The sequence below is a fragment of the Oncorhynchus keta genome, unplaced genomic scaffold, assembly GCF_023373465.1.
Source record: "Oncorhynchus keta strain PuntledgeMale-10-30-2019 unplaced genomic scaffold, Oket_V2 Un_contig_8571_pilon_pilon, whole genome shotgun sequence".
NCBI lineage: Eukaryota > Metazoa > Chordata > Actinopteri > Salmoniformes > Salmonidae > Oncorhynchus > Oncorhynchus keta.
In genome coordinates this window covers 69066-75081 of record NW_026290127.1, presented here as the reverse complement: position 1 = coordinate 75081, position 6016 = coordinate 69066, and the positions used below count along the sequence as shown (strand labels likewise).

At 48.1% G+C, this 6016-nt stretch overlaps 2 long non-coding RNA genes across 2 annotated transcripts; both read right to left on the bottom strand.

Annotated features, from left to right (window-relative positions):
- LOC127926878 (uncharacterized) lies at positions 1-1610 on the bottom strand. The gene is made up of 3 exons (XR_008125359.1): positions 1365-1610; positions 285-554; positions 1-254 (listed from the first exon to the last, which is right to left on the bottom strand). It is a non-coding gene; the product is annotated as an uncharacterized LOC127926878 (long non-coding RNA).
- A 1070-nt stretch (positions 1611-2680) lies between these two features.
- On the bottom strand, positions 2681-3203 carry LOC127926879 (uncharacterized). The gene is made up of 3 exons (XR_008125360.1): positions 3136-3203; positions 2788-2871; positions 2681-2724 (listed from the first exon to the last, which is right to left on the bottom strand). It is a non-coding gene; the product is annotated as an uncharacterized LOC127926879 (long non-coding RNA).
- Between the last annotated feature and the right edge of the window lie 2813 nt (positions 3204-6016).

Genomic DNA, 6016 nt, shown 5'->3' with positions numbered 1-6016 from the left:
CCCCAACCTCAGCCCTCCAGCCCCAACCTCAGCCCTCCAGCCCCAATAGAAGCTTCGGGAGCCGCGTGGAGCTTGAAAGGACTCCAGGAGCATTACTCCTACACCTCAGTCCTCCAGGAGCATTACTCCTACACCACAGTCCTCCAGGAGCATTATTCCTACACCACAGTCCTCCAGGAGCATTACTCCTACACCACAGTCCTCCAGGAGCATTACTCCTACACCTCAGTCCTCCAGGAGCATTACTCCTACACCTCAGTCCTCCAGGAGCATTACTCCTACACCACAGTCCTCCAGGAGCATTACTCCTACACCACAGTCCTCCAGGAGCATTACTCCTACACCACAGTCCTCCAGGAGCATTACTCCTACACCACAGTCCTCCAGGAGCATTACTCCTACACCACAGTCCTCCAGGAGCATTACTCCTACACCACAGTCCTCCAGGAGCATTACTCCTACACCACAGTCCTCCAGGAGCATTACTCCTACACCACAGTCCTCCAGGAGCATTACTCCTACACCACAGTCCTCCAGGAGCATTACTCCTACACCTCAGTCCTCCAGGAGCATTACTCCTACACCACAGTCCTCCAGGAGCATTACTCCTACACCACAGTCCTCCAGGAGCATTACTCCTACACCACAGTCCTCCAGGAGCATTACTCCTACACCACAGTCCTCCAGGAGCATTACTCCTACACCACAGTCCTCCAGGAGCATTACTTCTACACCTCAGTCCTCCAGGAGCATTACTCCTACACCACAGTCCTCCAGGAGCATTACTCCTACACCACAGTCCTCCAGGAGCATTACTCCTACACCTCAGTCCTCCAGGAGCATTACTCCTACACCACAGTCCTCCAGGAGCATTACTCCTACACCACAGTCCTCCAGGAGCATTACTCCTACACCACAGTCCTCCAGGAGCATTACTCCTACACCACAATCCTCCAGGAGCATTACTCCTACACCTCAGTCCTCCAGGAGCATTACTCCTACACCACAGTCCTCCAGGAGCATTACTCCTACACCACAGTCCTCCAGGAGCATTACTCCTACACCACAGTCCTCCAGGAGCATTACTCCTACACCACAGTCCTCCAGGAGCATTACTCCTACACCACAGTCCTCCAGGAGCATTACTCCTACACCACAGTCCTCCAGGAGCATTACTCCTACACCACAGTCCTCCAGGAGCATTACTCCTACACCACAGTCCTCCAGGAGCATTACTCCTACACCACAGTCCTCCAGGAGCATTACTCCTACACCTCAGTCCTCCAGGAGCATTACTCCTACACCTCAGTCCTCCAGGAGCATTACTCCTACACCTCAGTCCTCCAGGAGCATTACTCCTACACCTCAGTCCTCCAGGAGCATTACTCCTACACCACAGTCCTCCAGGAGCATTACTCCTACACCACAGTCCTCCAGGAGCATTACTCCTACACCACAGTCCTCCAGGAGCATTACTCCTACACCTCAGTCCTCCAGGAGCATTACTCCTACACCACAGTCCTCCAGGAGCATTACTCCTACACCACAGTCCTCCAGGAGCATTACTCCTACACCACAGCATTTTACTCATACACCACAGCATTACACTCCTACATTACTTCTAACCCTAACCCCCTCTTTCCAACAGTATTCTAACCCCCTCTATCCAACAGTATTCTCACCCCCTCTATCCAACAGTATTCTCACCCCCTCTATCCAACAGTATTCTAACCCCTCTATCCAACAGTATTCTAACCCCCTCTATCCAACAGTATTCTAACCCCCTCTATCCAACAATATTCTAAACTCCCTCTCTCCAACAGTATTCTAACCCCCTCTAACCAACAGTATTCTAACCCCTTCTAACCAACAGTATTCTAACCCCCTCTATCCAACAGTATTCTAACCCCCTCTAGCCAACAGTATTCTAACCCCCTCTATCCAACAATATTCTAACTCCCTCTATCCAACAGTATTCTAACCCCCTCTATCCAACAGTATTCTAACCCCTTCTAACCAACAGTATTCTAACCCCCTCTATCCAACAGTATTCTAACTCCCTCTATCCAACAGTATTCTATCCCCCTCTATCCAACAGTATTCTATTCCCCTCTAACCAACAGTATTCTAACCCCCTCCATCCAACAGTATTCTAACCCCCTCTATCCAACAGTATTCTAACTCCCTCTATCCAACAATATTCTAACTCCCTCCATCCAACATTATTCTAACCCCCTCCATCCAACAGTATTCTATCCCCCTCCATCCAACAGTATTCTAACCCCCTCCATCCAACAGTATTCTAACCCCCTCTAACCAACAGTATTCTAACCCCCTCTAACCAACAGTATTCTAACCCCCTCTAACCAACAGTATTCTAACCCCCTCTATCTCACAGTATTCTAACCCCCTCCATCTCACAGTATTCTAACCCCCTCCATCTCACAGTATTCTAACCCCCTCCATCTCACAGTATTCTAACCCCCTCCATCTCACAGTATTCTAACCCCCTCCATCTCACAGTATTCTAACCCCTCCATCTCACAGTATTCTAACCCCTCCATCTCACAGTATTCTAACCCCTCCATCTCACAGTATTCTAACCCCTCCATCTCACAGTATTCTAACCCCCTCCATCTCACAGTATTCTAACCCCCTCTATCTCACAGTATTCTAACCCCCTCTATCTCACAGTATTCTAACCCCCTCTAACAGTATTCTAACCTCCTCTAACAGTATTCTAACCCCCTCTCACAGTATTCTAACCCCTCCTAACAGTATTCTAACCTCCTCTAACAGTATTCTAACCTCCTCTAACAGTATTCTAACCTCCTCTAACAGTATTCTAACCTCCTCTAACAGTATTCTAACCTCTAACAGTATTCTAACCTCTAACAGTATTCTAACCCCCTCTAACAGTATTCTAACCTCTAACAGTATTCTAACCTCTAACAGTATTCTAACCTCTAACAGTATTCTAACCTCTAACAGTATTCTAACCCCCTCTATCTCACAGTATTCTAACCTCCTCTAACAGTATTCTAACCCCCTCTAACAGTATTCTAACCTCTCACAGTATTCTAACCCCCTCTATCTCACAGTATTCAAACCCCCTCTATCTCACAGTATTCTAACCCCCTCTATCTCACAGTATTCTAACCCCCTCTAACAGTATTCTAACCTCTCACAGTATTCTAACCTCTCACAGTATTCTAACCCCCTCTATCTCACAGTATTCAAACCCCCTCTAACAGTATTCAAACCCCCTCTATCTCACAGTATTCAAACCCCCTCTAACAGTATTCTAACCTCTCACAGTATTCTAACCTCTCACAGTATTCTAACCTCTCACAGTATTCTAACCCCCTCTCTCACAGTATTCAAACCCCCTCTATCTCACAGTATTCTAACCCCCTCTAACAGTATTCAAACCCCCTCTATCTCACAGTATTCAAACCCCCTCTAACAGTATTCTAACCCCCTCTAACAGTATTCTAACCCCCTCTAACAGTATTCTAACCCCCTCTAACAGTATTCTAACCCCCTCTAACAGTATTCTAACCCCTCTAACAGTATTCTAACCCCCTCTAACAGTATTCTAACCCCCTCTAACAGTATTCTAACCTCTCACAGTATTCTAACCCCCTCTCTCATAGTATTCTAACCCCCTCTAACAGTATTCTAACCCCCTCTCACAGTATTCTGTGGACTCATGAGAAAGTAACATTTCATAACCCTTCACAGTTCCTTATTCAAACCAACACAATGCAAATGTTCTGCCGACTGTTGTCTGTGGTCAATCCTGCAGCTCTCGCAACATTGCAAAAGCCATACGAGAAGCGTGTGTTGCCGAGAGTAAAAGAAAATAGCAAATCATTTAAACAAAAACAACCGGTTTCTCACACAAAAAGACAAGACCAGAGCTCCTACCTCACCTGGTGTGTAGTACCGTAGGTCTGTTAACAGTCCATAATCCAACAGGTCCTACGTTTGCAGAGTGTCAGCGACAGGCAGCAGTGACAACAGGAGAGGATCTAGCGAACAGAACAGAGGGAAGAGGCTTCGACGAGACACCGGGCAGAACTGACAACCAACTAAGCGACTCCCAACACCCAAGAAGAAGAAGAGACTCTCAACAAGCCCCCACAGCTGCAAACTGAAATGTCTGAGCGAAGCTGTTCACCCAAACTCCGCCTCCTCTCCTCTCTGACGTCAAAACCCCGGTGGGGTCACATGACAGGGTTCTATGAAAGGCGTTGCCCTGGTAACGGTAGAACACAAGGGGGAGGGGGAGGAGCTACTTCTGAAAGCGTTTTCAATAGGTCGCCTATAACACGGCAGCAGCCAGGGCTCTACAAGTCTGTCAGCAGCACAGAGAGGCGACAGACACGTGTTAACATCAACCCTGCAGAGTTTCAAAGGTCTCCTTTTAAAACTGGACAACTGAACCGAGTCACCTGGAAAAAGAGGGAAGGGGGTTTGGGTTTAGGTCACTCCATTTTCATACTATAAGCAGTCTGATCTTCTCAGCTAACTACTCACCCACAGGTAGTCTGGTCTCAGCTAACTACTGACCCACACGCAGTCTGATCTCAGCTAACTACTGACCCACAGGCAGTCTGATCTCAGCTAACTACTGACCCCCACGCAGTCTGATCTCAGCTAACTACTGAACCACACGCAGTCTGATCTCAGCTAACTACTGACCCACAGGCAGTCTGATCTCAGCAAACTACTGACCCACACGCAGTCTGGTCTCAGCTAACTACTGACCCACACGCAGTCTGATCTCAGCAAACTACTGACCCACAGGCAGTCTGATCTCAGCTAACTACTGACCCACAAGCAGTCTGATCTCAGCTAACTACTGACCCACAAGCAGTCTGAACTCAGCTAACTACTGACCCACACGCAGTCTGATCTCAGCAAACTACTGACCCACACGCAGTCTGATCTTCTCAGCTAACTACTGACCCACACGCAGTCTGATCTTCTCAGCTAACTACTGAACCACACGCAGTCTGATCTTCTCAGCTAACTACTGAACCACACGCAGTCTGATCTTCTCAGCTAACTACTGAACCACACGCAGTCTGATCTTCTCAGCTAACTACTGAACCACACGCAGTCTGATCTTCTCAGCTAACTACTGAACCACACGCAGTCTGATCTTCTCAGCTAACTACTGAACCACACGCAGTCTGATCTTCTCAGCTAACTACTGAACCACACGCAGTCTGATCTTCTCAGCTAACTACTGAACCACACGCAGTCTGATCTTCTCAGCTAACTACTGAACCACACGCAGTCTGATCTTCTCAGCTAACTACTGAACCCCACGCAGTCTGATCTTCTCAGCTAACTACTGAACCCCACGCAGTCTGATCTTCTCAGCTAACGCAGCTACATGTTGTCTACCCCAGACAGCTACATGTTGGTGTTGTCTACCCCAGACAGCTACATGTTGGTGTTGTCTACCCCAGACAGCTACATGTTGGTGTTGTCTACCCCAGACAGCTACATGTTGTCTACCCCAGACAGCTACATGTTGTCTACCCCAGACAGCTACATGTTGTCTACCCCAGACAGCTACATGTTGTCTACCCCAGACAGCTACATGTTGTCTACCCCAGACAGCTACATGTTGTCTACCCCAGACAGCTACATGTTGTCTACCCCAGACAGCTACATGTTGTCTACCCCAGACAGCTACATGTTGTCTACCCCAGACAGCTACATGTTGTCTACCCCAGACAGCTACATGTTGTCTACTCCAGACAGCTACATGTTGGTGTTGTCTACCCCAGACAGCTACATGTTGGTGTTGTCTACCCCAGACAGCTACATGTTGGTGTTGTCTACCCCAGACAGCTACATGTTGGTGTTGTCTAGCCCAGACAGCTACATGTTGGTGTTGTCTAGCCCAGACAGCTACATGTTGTCTACCCCAGACAGCTACATGTTGTCTACTCCAGACAGCTACATGTTGGTGTTGTCTACCCCAGACAGCTACATG